This window comes from Dermacentor silvarum, chromosome 4 (assembly GCF_013339745.2).
Source record: "Dermacentor silvarum isolate Dsil-2018 chromosome 4, BIME_Dsil_1.4, whole genome shotgun sequence".
In the NCBI taxonomy this organism is placed as follows: Eukaryota; Metazoa; Arthropoda; class Arachnida; order Ixodida; family Ixodidae; genus Dermacentor; species Dermacentor silvarum.
In genome coordinates, this window is record NC_051157.2 from 188,804,819 (window position 1) to 188,826,948 (window position 22,130).

Sequence of the window (22,130 nt, forward strand, 5' to 3'; positions counted from 1 at the left end):
TGCTTGGCCTCGCGGTCTTTGGTGGTTCTCGCGGCATGCGCTTCTGGCGTCTCTTGAGTAGCCCGGTACGCTTGCTTGGCCTCGCGGTCTATGGTGGTTCTCGCGGCATGCGCTTCTGGCGTCTCTTGAGTAGCCCGGTACGCTTGCTTGGCCTCGCGGTCTTTGGTGGTTCTCGCGGCATGCGCTTCTGGCGTCTCTTGAGTAGCCCGGTACGCTTGCTTGGCCTCGCGGTCTATGGTGGTTCTCGCGGCATGCGCTTCTGGCGTCTCTTGAGTAGCCCGGTACGCTTGCTTGGCCTCGCGGTCTTTGGTGGTTCTCGCGGCATGCGCTTCTGGCGTCTCTTGAGTAGCCCGGTACGCTTGCTTGGCCTCGCGGTCTATGGTGGTTCTCGCGGCATGCGCTTCTGGCGTCTCTTGAGTAGCCCGGTACGCTTGCTTGGCCTCGCGGTCTTTGGTGGTTCTCGCGGCATGCGCTTCTGGCGTCTCTTGAGTAGCCCGGTACGCTTGCTTGGCCTCGCGGTCTTTGGTGGTTCTCGCGGCATGCGCTTCTGGCGTCTCTTGAGTAGCCCGGTACGCTTGCTTGGCCTCGCGGTCTTTGGTGGTTCTCGCGGCATGCGCTTCTGGCGTCTCTTGAGTAGCCCGGTACGCTTGCTTGGCCTCGCGGTCTATGGTGGTTCTCGCGGCATGCGCTTCTGGCGTCTCTTGACTAGCCCGGTACGCTTGCTTGGCCTCGCGGTCTTTGGTGGTTCTCGCGGCATGCGCTTCTGGCGTCTCTTGAGTAGCCCGGTACGCTTGCTTGGCCTCGCGGTCTTTGGTGGTTCTCGCGGCATGCGCTTCTGGCGTCTCTTGAGTAGCCCGGTACGCTTGCTTGGCCTCGCGGTCTATGGTGGTTCTCGCGGCATGCGCTTCTGGCGTCTCTTGAGTAGCCCGGTACGCTTGCTTGGCCTCGCGGTCTTTGGTGGTTCTCGCGGCATGCGCTTCTGGCGTCTCTTGAGTAGCCCGGTACGCTTGCTTGGCCTCGCGGTCTTTGGTGGTTCTCGCGGCATGCGCTTCTGGCGTTTCCTTTGTCTCACGGCGCGCTCGCTTGGCTTCACGGTCTTTTCCACGCCTTTGGGCGCCATCTTCTGGAGTTTCTGTTTCCCGGCGTTTCCGTTGTGCCTGGCGGCCCTTGATTACCCGTTCGGCACGAGCTTCGGGCGTCTCTTCTGCCGCCCGGTACGCTCGCTTAGCCTCTCGGTCGCTGACGATTCGCGCGTCGCGCACCTGGTCTGTGTCCTGTTGCCTCCGGGTGCGCCTCGACTCACGATCTTGCGCTGGCCGCTCGGCTCGTTGCTCGGACGTTTCCTGGGCACTCTTGAGACGACGAGCGTCGGCACGCCGTCGTTTCTCCGGTGCAATTTGGTCGTCGGTCTTTTCCCTGCGTTGTCTGGGCATGTCTTGTAGAGTGGGTTGTATTTCATCAAGCGGCCATTTATGTTTTGCCCTGCCTCAGACAGCGCTTCCTTTATGTTGAATCGGCTGCATCTGGCTGGCATTGATAAAATTGAGGAGGCGGAATCGGCCGCATCTGGCTGGCATTGATAAAATTGAGGAGGCGCTGCGTGAGACATGGACGCCATCTGGCAATACATCGGGAAACATGAGCTTGTGCAGAGGGTTTCCTTCCTCCATGGCAGAGGGCGCTCGTCGGCGCGCAGTCGGGGAAACACGAGCTTGTGCAGAGGGTTCCCTCCCTTCGTGGCAGACGTCGTTCGTCGGCGCGCACAGCATGGCATTTTCAGCGCAGCTTAAGAAACTAGGGTCTTTAGAGTTACGTATCTATGTATTTTCTATTAAAGGAACACACCTCCTAATACTTACCTAGTGATGTTGCGCCTCAGATATGCGTAATATTTACTTTTTGATCGATAACGTTCACAAGTATGAACAGCCGTACCAGTTTAAGTAGTGTGGGCGGTAAGCAAGTGGTCCAACTTTGGCCGGGTGGCTGAATCGGTTGACAGACAGACAGACAGACAGACAGACAGACCAAATTTTCAGCGTTTAAGTTCCCCAAGAAAGACTATCGTCTTTAAAAAGAAAAAGAAAACGGCCGGGCGCACGCGTGCGCGCCCGTTCAGTGTCCTTATCAGAGCCGTGCCTTCCTTTCCCTTTGTGTGAACAAGCGGTGAAGAAGCCGGAATTGCGATACCAGCTATCGTCACCAACAGATCTGGCCGCGCGCAGTCGCAAACGTGCGCTCCGTTTGAGCGAACTGCTATCTGCTCTTGGACCACGTGTCTTGGACCGCACCAGGGGGGGGGGGGGGGGCGCTGAAGTTTCCGCGAGCGATTCAAAGGGCCGTGCTCATGCTCGCAAGTGTTCGCACGCCAGTGCTCATGCTTCTCTTCCCAAGTCTTTTGCTCGCGTTCAAGCCTTGACCAGCGCCTGCAGATACGGTGCAGTTCCTTACGGTACGTATAGGTTTACCTGCTACAACTTGCACACCACTTTTGTTTTGGCGGGCCCGTGCTGGCGCGAAGTTTAGACTCAAATATATTTGCATGCACGCGGTATGTAGCCGAACGTTCTTTTGTGGTCTGGGAGGTAAAGCCGGAGTTTCCCATAATTGGTTGAATGATTACAGAAATTCTAGCTGCGTGTAGCCTTTAAGATGGCAGCAGCGTGCTGCATTGTGTAGTATACCGAGACTTTGCTCTCTTGGCTTCTCCTCTGTGTAGCTTCCAGCACGCTAGCAGGCAGGAAAATAGTCTTGCATTGGTGTGGTAACTTCACTTATAGTTGGAGGACTGGAAAACTTTTTGCGGCATGAGATTCGTGAGACGACATCCTTTAATATAGTGAGGCCATTCTATGATTAGTTAAGTGATTAGGGTCCCTTTAGGAAGAGAATGGTTCTATTGACATGTGTTAAAATACCGCAGGGATATTGTAAGAGGCACTCGGAAGGAGCAGTTGCCGGCTTTGATTGTCAGGCTAAGCCCACCTGTTGCTACAACTCACCAACACCACTACTTAAATAAAAGTAGTTTGTTTAAATAAAAGAAATTTGTTTACAAATCTCTTGTAAGAGGTTTGTTTGCAAACCATCTAACTGCTAATGACCTACTGCAAGTCGTGTGTGGATCAAACCATTTGCCAGTTTAATTTCACTCTACAGTACCTTTTTCATATCAGACCTGCAACGTAATTCTGAACGTCGTCGTACAGCATAAGATTTTGAGAGAAACTATTGCTTAAATTTATAAAGTAAATGTGACTGAGGTAAAACAACGGCACATATGTTGCTACTTGAAATACCGAATTGCACATCTTTACTGTAAATCAAGTGTGGCTTACTCACTTTTTTCTTCACTGTTGTATTACAGAGCAAACTTCTGTGCGCAGCCAGTGGTATCCAAGAGGGAAGTGACCTGGATTGCTGTGGTTACTGCAGCTACGTCTTATTTTCTGTGGTCACATTTTCTACTGTATTAAAAAATTCTGTAAAATAATTCTGCATGTCCTTTAATTAGTCAATAAAGCCGCTTTCTCACAAGGTCAGGTAATGTTTCTCTGCATGTTGTTATGCTCATTTGCTTTGGATGTGTATTGCACATTTGATATATGTTAAACAATTTAATGCAAGTTATTATAAATAATATAATGTAATGCTTCAATTTAATTTTCAGTTCTATATAGTAACATGTGTACTATGAAGCTAGCATACGGATGCATGGTATGCGGAAGAAGTGGTCAATAATTTTGCTTACCACGTCACTTTAGAATGACAATCTATAAATGCTGCTTTAAAGACAGCTATAAATGCCTGCATATTGTTTTTGAAGCCATTATACGTTATGACTTCGGAAACAATATGCAGGCTTTTATAACTTAAGAATTTTGTTAGATGTCCCCAGAATTCTGTTATAATATATAACAGAATTCTGGGAACGTCTAATAAAATTCTTAACTAGTTCTTGTCAAGATGTTTTATGAAAGCCTGCATAATGTTTCCAAAGTCATTATTACAGAATTCTGGGAACGTCTAATACAATTCTTGAAGTTGTTCTTGTCGAGATGATTATTAGCCAACTTTTAGCGTAACGTTAGCAGGGCTTACTGAAGTACCTGTAGATGTCCACGGCTAGAAAATGTCTTGACTAGGACACCTATTAGACTTTTGAATTATCCGTTCGAGACATCTTTTAGACATCAAATAGCTGCTTGTGTGTTTCGTGGGACTGGAGGTCACCATCATTCTTGCACTAATGCTGCGGGAATGTTGCCTCCCACACTGGGCATGTCCATTGTAAGTGTTTCGAATGGGAAGGTTACATGGTGCCAAGCTGCACAGACATGCCCATTCTAAGATGTTGCAATGTCAATGAGGACACATTCAGTGTTGCTACGTGGGTAGTGTTGATTCTCTTTAAAGTCGCTTACCTTTTAAACTGTAACTGAAGCCTTAAATATTAGTGAGAAAAGATCGAAGAGCAGTGAAATGGAAAGGATAGTGCGTGGAAACCGGGTTGCAAGCTCCAGAGAGAGATTACAATTCTTGCATTCGGCAGTCACCCGCATTCACCGCGATCTGCGCGTTTATTGGAACATGATCGGGTTGGGGAGCAGTCAGCTCCAGCAGAAGAGGAAGGTTGGAGAGCGTTCTCTTGGTGTCAAGGTCCGCCGCCGGACAACAGGGTCGACTGAGGTGGCTGAACACGGGAATTACGGGGACGACCTGTAAACGCGCATGGTGCAGGCAACCAGTGCAACCTGGTAGAGGGAGCACTGCACGTGTGAAAGAGTTCGTCGTTAGCAAGAAGTCGCAAAGGTCTGCCCGGGAAGGCGGGTGAGGATGGCGAGAAGGGAGATAAAAGGTCAGGGAGAAAGGTGGACGACACGAACGGCGCGAGCAGGCCTTCGTCCTGCAGTATACTGCAGGACGAAGGCCTCTCCCTGCAATCTCCAATTATTTCCTTACGGTACGTATAGTAACTGTCTTGTGCTAGCTGATTCCAACTTGCGTCTGCAAATCCCCTAACTTCATCACCCTACCTAGCTTTTGCCGTCCTCGACTGCGCTAATTCCCTTCTCTTGGTACCCATTCTGTTACTCTAATGGTCCACGCACCAGTTATCCATCACAGTATACAGAGGCTCCTTCTGTAACCATAGCGATGACGTCAGAAGGGCCTTGGAAGACATGGCCCGGGAAAAAGCTGCTGGAGAAGATGAATAACAGCCGATTTAATTAAAGACGGAGGAGATATGCTTGATAAGCTTGCAGCCCTTTATACGCAATGCCTCACGACTTCTAGTGTACCGAATTGGAAGAATGCCAGCATTATACTAATCCATGAGAAGGGAGACGTTGGAGAACTGAAAAATTATAGTCCCTTTAGCTTGCTTGAAAGTATTGTATGAAATATTCACCAAGATAATTTCCAATAGAATCAGGGCAACACTTGACTTCAATCAACCAAGAGAACAGGCTGGCTTCAGGAAGGGGCATTCTACAATGGATCAGGAACGGCGCTTCACTGGTCATAAAAACCGCGTACGCGTGATATCGGAACCGATCACCAATTAGCCACTCGTACGAGCATATTAGCAGCGACGGCTTGTGGCCCGTATCCGTATCACATCGGCCAAACGGCAAATTTTAGAGCGCCCGTTTCTGCGGCGAGCGTCGGCGGCGTTACCGAGTGAACGAGCACAGCGAAAGATGAAATAGCAACGCCGTGCGCAGCGGGGAATGCAAGGCTACGATAGCAAAGAGAGCGCAAGGAGGAGAGCGGAGAAGGCTGCAGGGGAACCATGAGGCGGTAAGCGGAGGAGGAGGGTATGACGAAAGCGTGAAACGAAAAGCGTAGTGCCGCGCAACACGTGTTCTGCGACAATCGCTACGAGATGGCACCAGAGTACAGCATGTCGTATGTTCACTTTATCTTTCTTCGGTCACTGCTTTTCACCGGCTAACAGATGTTAAACGTGATCTCCCGACGGACGACGCGCCTGCATGTATCAGAAGTTTCTCGAATGTTATCGATAGTTCTTTTCGTTGTCTGTTGTCACCAAAGCTTTTAGAGCGCAGCTCTTAGGCGCGCGTTCCTACGGCGAGCGTCGGCGTCCGCGGCGGCACCGTAACCGAGCGAACGGACACATAGAAAGATGAAAGCGAACGCGGATCGCAGCGGGGATGAAAGACGCGAGGACGGTGCTGTGGAACCATGAGGCGGAAAACGGAGGAGGGTATGGCGAAAGTGTGAGAAGAAAAGCTTTGTGCGGCGAAGACGACTACGAAGGATCAGAGAATACTTTCTTGTTTATGAAAAACACGATGCGACAGTCTAAACTTTCTTGACACTTACCTCGCAAATGTAGGAGCTATCCGTTGCCTTCCAGTGATACCGCTTTACTTGGGCTCCCCATCTCTTCCTTCGCTCTGGGTCCCGGGGGAAGCGTAAACAACGAAGCCCTTTACGCGTCGATCCAGTGCACTTAGGAACACAACAGCCCGTCATGTCGACTCGATGCACTTGACAAGCTTGTCATTCATGCGGCTGAACACTGTCCAGCAAGTAGAAGCGTCAGCGAAGCATCCGCGCGCACTGTGTCTCGAACTAAGCACCGGCACCAAGCACTCGCAACCGCTCGCTGTGACTCAAGATGGCGTCGCAGCGAGAAAGCGGCGGCGCGGGTGCGGTCAAAGGATGGCACCACCCTGAACGGCGGCGCTGGCATCGAGGCACCCTAGCCTTTCATTTACTATGGCGCCCCTAGCGGCAGGCGCTGGCTCTACATCAAACTGAGGCGGGAGTTTCGTGAGCAGAAAAAGCTATTAAGGGACTATGATTTAACATACAGGATATGCTATGTGTTTCAATTCATCGACGCTTTTCACATAAACATCGGCGCGGTGTAATGCTTTGTCAGTGTTGCTGTACAGCTGTACTTCACAATGATCTATGGCAATTAAAGTGCATAGCGACGTTCAGTTTTCTTGCTTTCACATACAAACAGTTGAATTCATAAACTCTTCCCTTTCCCGCGAATCTCCTGAAGTCTGCGGTATGTGTACCTTGCTCAACGACACTAATGAACAATGCATCGGCATGGTGTAATGCTTTGCCACTAAAGTCATCCGAGAAGACACCTCACTTCCAAACGCATCCCCCTGGAACTGTCAAAATTTGATATGCTACGGTCGCAATAAAATAGCAACAAACTCACCTCGGACACGGCGTCTTCGCCACGCCGGCCACGCATTCTGTCGATTCTGTGCTGCCAGCTCGGCTAGGGACGAACGGAGCTAACAACTTTCTTCCCCGTAGTACCTAGGCGAAGAGAAATCTCAAGGACCGAAAGTGCCCACATTTCTCTCTCGCAACCACTTCTCCTAGCGCATGCGCAAAAAGAGCGCTGAAATCCAATTATGATGTACTCGTCTTTGCTTCCGTCGTTGCCGTCGGTGAATAAAACGGCGCACGACAGACGGCGGTACGATGTGCCGCTGCAGCTGTTTTTGGTCAAGCGGCGTGGACCGTTCGGAAATCTCGCGACATCACATGGAATGGAATTCTCTGCTACTTGCAGTTTGCGCGAGTTTCGCCAGCCAGCAAAACCAGCGCAGGACTACGCGATAACGGAACTACTGAAACTCGAAAGCAGAGTTGAGCGAAAACGGAACCTTTCGACCGCCCGCGTTGTTGTCAACGGTGTAATGTCAATGAATTCTTTTTTCTAAGAATGAAATACAACTGGTCAAGTAGCATTTTTTTCGTCTTATCATACAATACAATGATGCTTTTACAGTGAGTAGTTGGGTACTAGTGACAAAATTTAAATGAGTGCCTTCGTCATCGAGCAAGTACAAATGTCCCTGGGGAGTCTCTAATCGTGTCCTGCATTTACCTGAATTTCTCGATTACTAAGGCTCTGTTCGCGATAATATTGACGCGTGAGAGATACTCGAGCACTAATCCATCACCTTACCTTGACTTAGTATTTACCTTTAGTGTATCTTTAAGCGGCATCTTCCCAAAAATATGTTTCACTATGTGTTGAAATTTGCCTTCCATAAGTAGCAATTCATTCACAAAAGTTGGCTTCGAGAGACCTGCAGATGCCCCTACTACAAATACAGTTAAAACTAGATCTGATTAACAAAACCCGATTTTGCGAAGTTCCCGGTCTAACGAAGAAATTTCTATTCTCCGGCGATACCCATATGGTTCAATGTTGTCACCAACCCGAATTAACGAAACTAGCAGCCACAAAACCCGATTTAACGAAGTTGTTCCTAAAATCAATGAGTAGAAAAAGCGATGATTTTTTTCTAATTTTGACACAGGCGGGTTTTTATTTGAGCGTGCGCTCTAACGCAATTTAAACCATCTAGGTGCCATAGTTACGGTCTTTGCGCCTGCGTCTTTACATATCGGCAGCCTGTCATAGCTTCACGTGACGGTCCAGCTGGCTTACATCGCACAACGCACAAGCAATTCGGGCCGCCCTCGCGGACTTTTCACACGCGCAAGCATGGGTTAGCAGCAAATAATGCCCAGGTAACTTTGGGTGTCGCTACGTACAATTTTGGATTTCAAAGGACCGAAAAACCTTTCTCAATTTTACGAACTTACCGATTTAACGAAATAATTCGAGCACGGTCATCACTTCGTTAAATCGAGTTTCAACTGTAGTGCAATGTTACAGTCACGAATGACGTACTGAATTGGAGAGAGTTGTGTTTCAGAGATTTTGGCATGTGGAATTCCATCCACGTTTACTGTGAGTGGCACGGCACAGGAACGTTTTTTACGTGGCTTAGGGCGTGCGGCCGGCCGGACACGAATCCAAAGTGGCTGTATTCGTGTCCCGTTTTTGTTAGATCGAGGTTTAGCTGCATTTCCTCCTCGAATGTCTGAATTTGCCTAGGGAAAACACGGGGAATGCGGGAGATGGAAATTCAAGACGATGAGCAACACGAGAACAAGGTGAGAGCAGGAGCCAGCGTTTCGACAAGTGGACTTGTCTTCTTGAAGACGACATATTTTCTCCTCGGCACAGTATATATAGGCAGGGTTCTTCTAAAAGGGGGGAGAAGGTTAGGCGGGTGTGTGTGTGTGTGTTAGCGGAGAGGGTGTAGAATTGAAAAGAAAGATAATGCACTATTGATAGTCGGTGGAGGAATTTGAGGCAGCGCCGTGTGTTAGCCGGTTGACGTGTCATTGTAGGTTCCTCTTTTCGTTGAAGGTGCCTGGACGACAGGCAAAAAACTGAACCGGAAAAAAACTCAACTGAAAAATATCTGAATTGAAAAAAAGAGAACTTGAACATATTGTCGAAACTAGGGAGGAAAACCTGCTAGATAAATACCAACGCAAACGTATTGGAGCCGCAGATCCACCTAAGAAAACTACTATGACCACTACAGCACATCGCTCCACCAATAGTTCTACAAGCGAGCATCCAGAGCACTGCAGCAAAGTAGTAGACACATCACAGAGTTTAAATCCCGATGAAGTTGATCTCCTCAAACGCGGTCTAACGCTTTGTCCCACGAACAACGCAGTAAATGAGTATGAACTCCACAAAGATATGACAGAGTTTTCAAGACGCATGTGCATCAAGGAATTCTTTTTCGATAGGCTCGACGTATAAAAATGTGATAAAGACTCTCTGAGAACACCTAGCACGTGGACACCGGAAACCGAACAGTGCCCAGACCTTGATATATATACATAAAACTAATCTCAAAGGAAATTCTAGAGTCAACGCGGCATTGCCGCAAGCGCAAAAATTTGTCCCCCGCTGAACACAAAATTCTTAAAGAACTCGCAGAAAGAAAGGATATTGTAATAAAACCAGCAGACAAAGGCGGCAGTATCTTAATCTGGCCCATAGAAAAGTACAGAAATGAGACCTTCAAACAACTCAGCAACCATGCCCATTACACAAAGCTCGACTCTAGCCCAACTTGGTTTGCAGCAACCTTGTCCAAAGTACAATAGCGCAGTCCGAATATCGCTTCATGATGCCCAATAACAAAGAAGCCGGCAGCTTTTACCTTCTTCCTAAAATACACAAGGTTCCCGTAGAAGGAATATTTACAGAAGAAATCCCAGGCAGGCCTATAGTGTCAAATAACAACACATCTACCGAGTCACTATCTAAATTCTTAAATCACCATCTCTACCATCTATTGTTCAAGATACGCCCCATTTCCTTCAAATTATCGACTCGATTAACGCTAACCAAGTCCTCTCCGACCGCGCTATTCTAGTAACTTTAGATGTTTCTGCTCTTTACACTAACATACCCATGAGTGAAGGAATTCAAGCTGTATCGAAGTCCCTCCCAGTCAATCCTCAAGCGCACGCTTCTGAAGTTTACCCGTCACTTCTCGAGTTAGTTCTCACGCTCAACTATTTCGAATTCGATTCTATTCACTACCTACAAACTTTCGGCACACGCATGGGAACACCATTCGCTCCCACGTATGCCAGCATTTTCATAAGACAGCTTGAAGCAAACCTGATAAAATCATACCCTTTAAAATCCGACACCTACCTGCGTTACAATGACGACATATTCATAATATGGGAACATGGCACAAACGCGCTAACCAACATAATTAGCCATTTCAACCGCTTTCACTAGTGTATTATGTTTACTGCTCACCACTCTCCTAGTCCGATCAACTTCCTCGACACGACGGTTTACATAAAAATGGAAAATTGAGAACAACACTTTACCGCTAGCCTACGAATAGCCAGCAGTATTTAGACTACACCAAGTCATCACCCGCGACACTGCATGCGAGGAATTTTTGTCGGACAAGCGAAACGAATAAGAAGAATCTGTAGCGAAGACAACGATTATATCCACCACCTAAATGACCTTAAAGTAACGCTATATAGCAGAACGAAACCATCCACACATTGCTCTCGACCGGGCTTATGACGTCGCGTCAAGATTAGAGAGGCAGCCGGTATATTAGCTAAGAAACAACCTACACCAGAGTCTGAAAGACCACTAGACTTTATAACAAAAAATGGAGGACGCTTAAGCTTCGCTTTGAAGAGTGGAACGAGATAGCATTCTAAGATCCCTGACTGCTTCTCACGCTTGAGCAGGGAGGACCGCCACTTCTGGGCCGAGAGTGGTTACAGCACGTGCGGCTCGACTGGAACGCTGTATTTTCCTGCAACAAGCTATGCTCGGCACGGGAGCCGATGAACATGGAAGCAAAAGTAGAGGTGAGCAAGCTTTTGCAAAAGTACAGCCACCTTTTCAAAGAAGAATTGGGATGCATCACAGAAGAGAGGGCAGAACTCTTTCTCAAAGCGGACGCTCGTCCAAAGTTTTTGAAGGCGCGCAGTGTGCCTTTCGCACTGGTTCCAGCAGTTGAAAAAGAGCTTGACAAAATGCAGTCAATGGGTGTGATCACACCATTAGCCACGTGCGAGTATGCCACGCCGGTAGTGCCGGTGGTAAAGAAAGACGGAAATATCCGCCTGTGTGGCGACTATAAGACAACGGTGAACCCTATGCTAGACACCGATCGCTATCCTTTACCACGTGTTGAAGAAATTTTCGCTGCACTCAGTGGAGGACAAGAATTTTCCAAAATTGACTTGAACAGGGCCTATCAACAGGTAGTGCTAGCGGAACCGGCACGTCGTCTTCTGGCGATCAACACGACGAAAGGACTGTTCGCTGTAAACCGGCTACCTTTCGGCGTGTCTTCGGCGCCTGGTATTTTTCAGCGAATAATGGACACCATGCTCAAAGATCTCAAAGGTGTCGCATGCTATTTGGACGATATTCTAGTGACCGGAAGGACTAGAGCCGAACACCTGCAGAACGTGGAAGCAGTTTTAACCCGTTTGGAAAGCCGGGGAGTTCGATTAAGAGCTGAGAAATGCACTTTTTTTCAGAAGGAATTGATCTACTTGGGGCACAAGTTGAGTGCCGATGGCATACATCCCACGACGGACAAGACTGATGCCATTATAGCAGCACCAGCGCCAGAAAACAAGCAGCAGCTTCGTTCTTTGCCCGGAGCCGTGAACTACTACGGAAAATTTCTACCTCAACTGGCAACGCTGGCCCATCCCCTGTACAAATTGCTGCGTGACGACCAAGCATGGGCGTGGACCAGCGATTGTCAAACGGCCTTTGACGACATTAAGGCTGCGTTGGCGTCTACAGAAGTTCTGGCTCACTATGATCCGCAAAGACCACTTCAAATGGCTTGCGACGCATCTCATTACGGGGTAGGTGCTGTACTTTCTCATATTTTTGCTGATGGCACCATTCGCCCTGTTGCTTACGCTTCACGGACGCTGTCCGATGCTGAGCAGAAGTATAGCCAGATCGAGAAAGAAGCGCTAGCTATCATCTTCGGCGTTAAGAAGTTTCACTACTATATTTATGGGCGCCCGTTCACCCTGATAACGGACCATAAACCACTGCAGACTATTTTAGGCCCGAAGTCTGGCATACCAACTTTGGCCGCAGCAAGACTTCAACGTTGGGCAGTGACGTTGTCTGCCTACACGTACTCCTTGAAGTTTCGGCCGGCGAAAGAAAATCTAGAAGCTGACTGCTTGTCGCGCTTGCCAGTTCGTCAGGAGTCCGCTAATGACGCAGAAGAAACGTTCTACTCGTTACGCTTGCAATCAATGCCGGTCACACACAAAGATATTGCACGTGCAACCTCGCAGGACCAACTTCTTTGCAGAGTACTCGAGCTCACAAGTACGGGGTGGCCTAACCTTACGGACGACGTGGAGCTCAAGCCTTTCTTTGACAGGCGAACACAGTTGACCACACACCAAGGCTGCCTCCTGTGGGGAATGCGTGTTGTGGTGCCTGCAAAGCTGAGATCTCTGGTTCTACAAGAACTTCACGACGGTCATCCAGGTATTGTGCGATCCAAAGAGTTGGCCCGCAGCTATGTTTGGTGGCCTTCAATTGACGCGGATCTTGAGTCTCACGTCAAAGGATGCACACCTTGCCAGGAGCAGCGTAGGGCCCCTAACAGTGCTCCTTTGCACCCATGGTCGTGGCCAACATCCCCCTGGAAGCGAGTACACATCGATTTTGCTGGGCCCTTCCGGCAGCACATGTTCTTAGTTGTGGTGGATGCGCATTCTAAATGGCCAGAGGTGTGCATCATGAAAAACACAACTAGCACGGCAACCATTGATCGTCTTCGCGAAATGTTTAGCCGCTTCGGTTAACCGGCAACAATCGTGTCGGACAACGGGCCACAATTTAAGTCTGCCGAGTTCCAGACGTTTGTTCGAGAGATAGGAGCGCGCCACGTCACAACAGCGCCTTATCACCCAAGTTCGAATGGCTTGGCAGAACGTTTCGTTCAGTCCCTAAAGACTGCCATGAAGAAAGATTTGAGCACTGGAAACCTGCAGGCCAGCCTTAACAGCTTCTTACTTGCTTATCGGAATACACCCCACGCTACGACAAAAGAAGCGCCGGCTAACCTTATGTTCGGTCGCCGTCTTCGTTCCAAACTGGACATTCTCAAGCCAGAAGTAGAGGAATTAGTTCGCCACCAACAATTTATTCAGTCCAGCCAAGGCAGCTTCAACGCTCGACAGTTTGCTGGAGACTGTGTTCTTGTTCGAAATTACAGGGGACCACCCAGATGGCTTCCGGGTACTGTTGTACGGCAGAAAGGACCCGTTTCGTATGCCGTCAAGGTACGCACGCCAAGGGGCCTGGCTGTGTGGCATCGTCACCAAGATCAACTTCTTCTGGGTGCAGCTGACGTCTCCAAGGGCGAGGAGAACAAGGACACCTTCTGGGAGTTCTCGGACGCCACTGCGGAGACACCTACGGCAGCGCCCGCAGCCTCGGAGGCAGCACCACCAGTACGAAGATATCCCGTACGCAATCGACGAGCGCCAGATCGCTACACGCCATCTTAATTTTGGTGTAACGGTAGCTCCCCATAATTAAGCGGGAGGAAATGTCATGTATGCGATAGCGCCACGTGTTGTTGATAAGAGCGGCCAGCTAAGCTGCCCAGTAATCATGTGACCCGACTGCGATAACTATAAAGCTGGCATGTCTCGGCTGCCTTCCCGCGCTCACTGTTCACTTGCTTTTGTACCGTCGTACTTGCGGCACTATGTAGCAATAAAGTGCTTGCTACTGTTCTACGTTTGTCTCCGGGCTTTGGACGTAACAGCGACAACTGCAGCTTAAGCAACCGTAATGGTTACCGGGAAACACTGGCGGCGAACGCTATGCACGAAGGCGAGCTTTCTGGTAGAAATGCGGTCTCTTGCGTAGGGCGATCCCGGAGATATTGCACAGCGGCACAAAAAAAGCATAATTTTCAGGTTCCCGTTTTTGTTTCGTACTTTTAATATTTTAGTCTCAGAAGATTTAACATAAAAGGCATGCGCTGTGGGTGTTTTGTTTCATGAAATTTGTTTGTGGATTGGCATTCTCAAAATTCCGAGGAAAAGCTTTGCCAAGAATGCAATTCTAGGTATGAGCAACGTTAATGAAAGGATGGAGAGAGAGAGAGAAAGACGTTTATTCAATAATAAAAAATAGAATATTGTACATGTATGAAAAGGCAACCCCAGTGGATTTTCCGGTGAGGTGCCTAGATTAGGTCAATTGTTTTGCTTCTTATAAGGTAGATGAGCAAGCTGTCATATATAGCTTTGTGGTGTTGAGGGGTCCCTCTTGGAAGGATCCAGTCATTGAGTGTGACGACTGAGCTCTGCAGCCCAGCAAGGCAAATTCTTCGCAGTGAGGATAGGCCAGGATATGTCCACAGCAAGTGGTGTGCTGTGGCTGGCGCACCCGTGGTGCAAGTTACACAGGTGGGGTCAAGCGACTTGCCAATGTATTGGGCTTTGAACGCAGGCGTGACTGCTGTGCCGGTGCGTAGACGGTGGATTGTCACGCGTTTTCGGCGTGGAAGCCCGGGAGGGAGGGGGTCATAGCCTTCGGGCAGAAGCGCTTCTAGAGCAAGCTTTCTAGGCTGTCGGAGCTGCAGGTGAGCATCGACAGCGTCGACATATTCTGCCGATCGGGCTGCAACGAAAACGGGGCAAGGAGAATGGGGGGTGAGTAAATTAGCTCCCCGCGCGAGCGCGTCCGTTCACTCATTCCCTCCTGCGCCCATATGACTCGGTGTCCAATGAATGTGCAGCTCAGTTCCCTTGTGCCGCAGAAGTGTTGCTTCTTTGTAATGGCGGTTGCCAGCGGGTGTGCGTAAATCTTGCTTAGATCGCGTACGGCGTCTTGCGAATCCGTGTATATGTGTAGAAGGCTGCGATTCTCGAGGCGGCCATATCTGGCTGCTTGAGCAACCTCTAGAATCGCTTGTAGTTCTGCACCGGTCGTACTTAATGGTGTGCTATGAGTAGTTGTTGCTGTGTTGCTGCCGTCGCTGTTCGTCCAGGCAGTACTGACGTGATTCTGTGAAACAGCAGCATCTGTGTAAATGCATTGAGCTGTATTATCGTTGAGGATGGCTCTGCGGTGATGGTAACGCCTCATTTCATTTCCTCCCACCTTGGTTGGAAAAGGGTGAACAATGGCTCGCATCACGGGCAGCCACGGCGCCGAAGGTGTCGGGAGAAAAGGAGCTTGTGGCTTCCGACCGACCTGGGCGAGTATTCTTCGGCCTGAAGACGTAGCGGCTAGCCTCAGCACCTGGGCACATCTTGCGTCCTCCTTTAGTTCTTCAAGTGTGTTAGTTTGTGCCTCTGAGTAAAGCACATGGGTTGGAGTATGCTTCGGCAAACCATAAGCTATACGTGTACTTTGACGATGAGCTGCTTCGAGGCGACGATGCATCGTCACCGTGGTTCGTGTGCAAGGGAAGCCGTACAGAATCCTCGATGTGATGACAATTTTCGTCATTATAACGAGGGTGTCTTCTCTGAGGCCCCACTTACGACTGGTGAGTCTTCGGAGGAGCCCTTGTGTTGCTCAGCAGCGGCTCAGTGTCTGTTGAAGCCATGCCGTGTGGTTTCCTGTGTCCGATAAAATGAGTCCAAGAATTCTGAGGTCCTGTACTTTTTCGATCGGGCTTCCTTGTATTTCCGGTACACTCATTAAGGCTACTGCTTCTTCCCTCATCTTCTTTGGACCAAGCACAATATACTGTGATTTTGACGGGGAAGGAGAGATAATGAAAGAATGATGTGGCAATATAACCCGCATATACCGCATGCCATATAAAAAGGCGTGGCATATACATGTACCTAAATATATTCGGAGCGCCTGCCTGGTTGGGGATGATTTTCTCTGCCACCCGCCGACATCGCACGCCGCCGCCGCTTGCCGACTGCGGATTTGCTTCGACACGGGACCGTTAACGCTATCGCGTTAAAGTATTCTAATGCCCTCCCAAACATAAATAACGCCCTACGAAAACCACCCACCCATACCACCAATATTATCAAGTAACGAGCGTTTGAGAAAAGTGTTCCCGGATGTACCATGGGTTACCTATGGCCGCAACAGAAACTTTAAAGACATGTTAGTGCATGCAAAAGTCAGCCAACATCATTCCCCCGTAATAAAAGCATGTTCTCGCACCAGGTGCAAAATCTGCAGGCACCTTCAAAGTGACCTTAAAATCAAAAGCACCGCAAATAGCTACACACACGAAGTGAAAAGTAGCTTTACTTGCACTAGCTCCGTTGTAATTTATATGCTTGAGTGTTTCTTCTGTAAGAAACAATATATCGGCGAAACGGGACAATCGATGAACGTCAAGTTAAACGGACATCGCGCGGACCCAGCTAAAAAGGTTGCCAAAGCCGTCGCCGAGAATTTCAACCAACCAGGTCATAACTTTGATGAACTTAAACTCTACATACTACACTCAAATTTCCGTTCTGCGCGAGACAGAAAATATAAATAATCGTACATCATCCATAAGTTCAAGAATTGCAACCAATAGGCATGAACGTTTCAAAGGGAGCTTTAGAATCTATTCTCTATGCTAATATTGAAAGCATAAGCAACATAACTTAGTTATTAAATACGAAGCAATTCTTGGCGAACATTTGCTACTTTGACAGTATCTATCTATCTATCTATCTATCTATCTATCTATCTATCTATCTATCTATCTATCTATCTATCTATCTATCTATCTATCTATCTATCTATCTATCTATCTATCTATCTATCTATCTATCTATCTATCTATCTATCTATCCGCCTACGTCTTTGTGCTCTCATGGTCGTTTCGTTAACTTGGTATGTACCAAAATTAACATACTATGACAAGAGTATATGACGAACGTAAATGATATGTCATGACATGAATGTAATGACATGCGTGTCATGTAGGTCATGAAACAGCCGCCTACATCTTGGCGCTCCCATGGTCGTTTCGTTAACTTGATAGATACCAAAACTGGTATAGTATGACCGGAGTGTATAACGAACATAAGTGATAGGTCATGATATAAATGTCATGACATGCGTGTCATATAGATCATGACAATGACCCAGCGAAAAAGATTAGCACTCAAAAACCACTGAAATGGGTTCGGACGGGGGTACTTAGTGAAGGAAACACTAAAGGATGATAGTAGAAATCATAGTCATGAGCTTGACTCAGCATAAATGACAATGACTCAGCGAAAAAAGATTCACCCTCAAAAGCCACAGAAATGGGTTATGGCGTGGAAACTAAGTGAAGGCAACGCTAAAGGTGATGGTAGAAGTCATAGTCATGAGCATGACTCAGCAAAAATAACAATGACTCAGTGAAAATAGAATAACCCTCAAAAACTACTGAAATGGGTTCGGACGTGGATATACTAAGTGAGGGAAACACTAAAAGTATCAGTGAAAGGTATGAGTGAAAGCAAAAGGAGGTTGGGCCATTATTCACACTCGAATAAAGAAAAAAAAATAACTAGGCAACTCAATCAAAAAAAAAAAATCTGTTATCGCATGGACACTGTCGCCGCTGACTGTCGCGCTGACATCGTGTTGTCCGCTTTCGGCACAATTGTCGCAGGCACCGTTGGCTGTAGAATCTTCCTTCTGGAAAGTTGACGTGGCTTCCGAAGAATCGTATCTCAAATGAAATGGCGTTTTCAACTACCAGCGTTCGCTTTGGAGCGCTTCCGCAAACATTATTGAGGTGCCTGAATTTTTTTACAGTGGAGCTATCTGTGGCTATAGTGTTCTATGCATTTTTCGTGTCCGTCAACAGATCTGCGTGTGCAAAAACTCAGCTCCCGAATTTGATGCAAAATCGCTTCATTCTATGCAAAAGCTTATACGTCTCATCACTTGGATGTGCATTTTCAGTAGATTAGTTGTCAATAGGCACCATTTTCAAAATCAGTAGACTCTCAGGTAGATAAAAGCCGGCAGATCCCACGCCCTGTTGGAATCGATGGTATGCGAAGCAGTGTGCGGGGAGCCTACCAAGTTAACGAAACGACCATGAGAGCACCATGGCGTAGGCGGCTCCTTCATGACCTACATGACACGCATGTAGTGACAGTCACGTCATGTGTCCTCAGGAGCCCTTTTAGCTACACCTAAGAGACCTTAAAGGATCCCTAAACCATACAGAGGTAGAAATTTAGTTGTGGTGTTGCAGTTGTGCACGACTCTACACTAACAAGTAGCCGCGAGAATTTTTCGAAATGGTGCCGTAATAGCGCAGTTACACGCATTTTATGATCGAAAGACGGCCCTCGCTCGTTTCGCTCTTTCCTTCGCTACTCTCCTCGTCGGCTGGTCTCTCCTCCTCGCCAATGCTGCTCCGAATGTCACGTGACATACGCCAGCGGCACTTGTCCGCTGACATACGCTCAAAACACTTGTCCACTTCCAGTTGAAGCACGTCCACGCTAGCGGCAAACATGCCGACGGCGAGCCGGTCTCTAGTGCCGTAGAAAGTTTGCCGCGCGAGAGGTGTCCAAAGTGTCCAAAGTAGACGGCAGTTCGGTTGGCGCACCGCCCGCAGCCCGATCAACGGGCCAATCGACGACAGCGAAGTTGCGCGCCTCGGCCACCGGCCACAAAAACACCGGCTGCAGCTTGTGTTCCAAGCAAAATAATTTTCCCTAGATAAAGTGGTGCCTGAATTGTACATTTTATGAAGAACGATATCCACTTTCAAACGTTAAACATGAACGAGAGCTCCGATACTTGTCGAGCTCAGCTGCAGTGTACGGCTACCGATGGGAGACGACCGGCTCTGCTGTGCTCGCATCGCAGCCGACGGCGCCGCTAATAGCGTATTTTCTTCTTTGTGTACAATTATTACGAAGAGCGATAACAACGGTACGAAAATAAATGTCACAGTTTCGCCCTAAGGGCGAAGCAATGAATGCGATAGCAACACAGCAATGTCATACGAAGTAAGGTGAGCGGCTTTGGTAGCAATATGAATTGTAGTAAACATGAGCTGATTAAGTAAGCAGGTGTGCTGCGGCGTAAGTAGACCGACATGAAGAGCGACTCGATGACCACGAGAAGGCGCGTGTGAAACGGTGGTGTTGATGAGAAGCGCTTCTCGTGGGCAGCGCGTGCGAAGGGACACACCTGTAGCGCTGCACTGCCGATCCGGGCAGCATTGGATGTGTAGCGTGCGTTGGAAAATGTGGCCCGACTATTACTAACTGAATGAACAAGCGTGGTGTGAGCGCGCACAAACAAACACGAATAGATCACACTGAATGACTGCAGACAACGACTGTCAAAACGCTGGCAGCAAGCATACGCCGCAGCGGGCGAAGCTACGTGCGGTCTATCTCTTCAACGGAAACTGAGCGGCGAATGCACGGCGCATAAAGGTGAGTGCCGTGTGGAGATAAGAGACGTTGCGGGCGAGCGCCGAGCGCGGTTGTTGGCAGAGTATAAGTGCCCCCCCCCCCCCCCCCCCCCCCCGCTCCCTTCGGCGCTGGCTTCCTGCTTCCTTGCTTGCGTGTGGCACATTGAGTGCGTTCGCTCTCCGTGATAGCGCGCGTCCCCGCACGCTTCCGCTCGGGCATACGGCGCGCGGCGAAGATTTTATCTGTAGGGAACCTCGCGGCGACGGCGACGCCGACGGCAGAAATCCGGTTGAAGTGTCCATATAATTGCTATCGCAATAATATTTCGGCTTGTAAGCGTCGGTAATTCATTCCGAAGCGCCCCCCGTTTTAGCTTTGAAGTGAACCGGATAAGGCCTAGTGACGATATCGGCGCCGTCGGTTGATCGGCGGCGGTGGCGGTGAGGCTACCGCACAAATGGGTCCCGGTCACGCCGACTCCGCTCGTCTGGAAGGGACACATTCTGAAACGTCGGTTCCTGCTTCACAGCGTGTTCGCCAGATGGCGCTACGAATGAAGAAAAACTCTGCAGCGGAGAGGCGGGCCCAACAAACCGAAGCAGCAAAGGCGCGGGGACACTCTCGCGGCGCCTGCTTGCCTATTCGTTTTGTCGCCTGCACCGCGCATGCCCTGACGCCTGTAGCGCACACCGCTCTTGTGGTTCACGGAGTGACGTTAGCAGGAGAAACAAGTCATGTATCATTTTATTTAATTTATTTTATACAAGACAAATGCGGGAAATTTGCCAAGTGGCCTACATGGAACTTTGCAAGGCACAGGAACAAAAAAATAAACAAATTACGGAAACTAAGACGGAAAGAAAAACTATAGCAAATGGTAAGGCGATATAACAGCAGTTCGGGTGGTCTCAAGCAATGACAGACGACAGCGAAAAGAAGTTTTTATGCAAAACCTGACGTTTATCTTTTTTTTATCTGTGCACGCATCTAGTGCTGAGATGCTTCGCTTGATTCTTTGTTTCTCGCGGTGCTTTTCGTGTCGCCCTGGTTCTCTTGCGAGCATCATCGCCACATTCTCATTAAACATAATAATAGGGAATTCCTGCCAGTGTTTCCTGCTCATTATTTCACAAGAGAAGCTCTGATTATGTGTCTGCATAACTGGGGGAATCATATCGAAGGCGAGGCTGAGAATTTACAGGGTAGCCAGCCGGTATTTACACTGGCTAACCTCCTTGTCTTTCTTTCCCTTTCTTTCTCTCTCTCTACATTACGGCATGTCTCTAGACAAGAAAAGGCACCTGCACTGTGTGTAGTTGTAGACAAATTTACATTGAGCTCCTCTCGTCCTTTCTCATTGGCGTCTTCTGGTTCCTCCTGGGATTCAGCACCATTGAGCTACGCCAGGCTTCCCTAAACAAATTGAAGGAACGGCTCCGCTTCGAAATCGAGGCACTTTCTTTACATCTAGTAGAACATCGCCTTTGTCTTTGCTGAAGTAACTCTCAAAAATAAGCTGCTTCTCGAAGTGTCGCGCACACATTTTGTCCATTGCTTTAAGCGCTCGCTTATTTCAGGATTTTTTTGACGCCACTGGTGCAGTAGTTGAAGATCATATGGCGAAGCGAAGAGCAAAAACTTCTCGGGTCCCTTGCCATAACCAGATTTACAGCCGGGAACAAAACACTGTCCTGTTGCTCAGTCTCTTCACGCACAAGTAACAAGATACCTTGTTCCGTCAGGCATGAATAAACATACTGCAGACATGCTAAACAAAGCGAGGAAGAAGAAAATTTCGCACCTTCGCTTCCGCGCAGACGTAGAGGAGTGAAGAACAAGTACTTCCGTTGTGTGTTTTTCTACAGTATCATTTATCGTCTGTTTCCCCTAAATACATCTAAATATGTTTCGTATGCGTGCATAATAGCGCTACCGCGTGTTTATTTGCGCTTTTATTATTTATGCGCATATATTTTTTTGTGATGAACCGGGTACAGAGAGGCTCCTTCTATAACTAGCGATGATGTTAGAAGGGCCTTGAAAGAGACGACCAGGGGAAAAACTGCTGGAGAAGATGGAATAAGAGTACTTTTAATCAAAGATTGAGGAGATATGATGCTTGAAAAGCTTGCGGCCCTTTATACGCAATGCCTCACAACTTCAAGCGTACCAGAGAGCTGGAAGAACGCCAACATTATACTAATCCATAAGAAGGGAGACGTTAAAGAATTGAAGAATTATAGACCCGTTGGCTTGCTTTCAGTATTGTATAAAACATTCACCAAGATAATTTCCAATAGAATCAGGGCAACACTTGACTTCAGCCAACCAAGAGA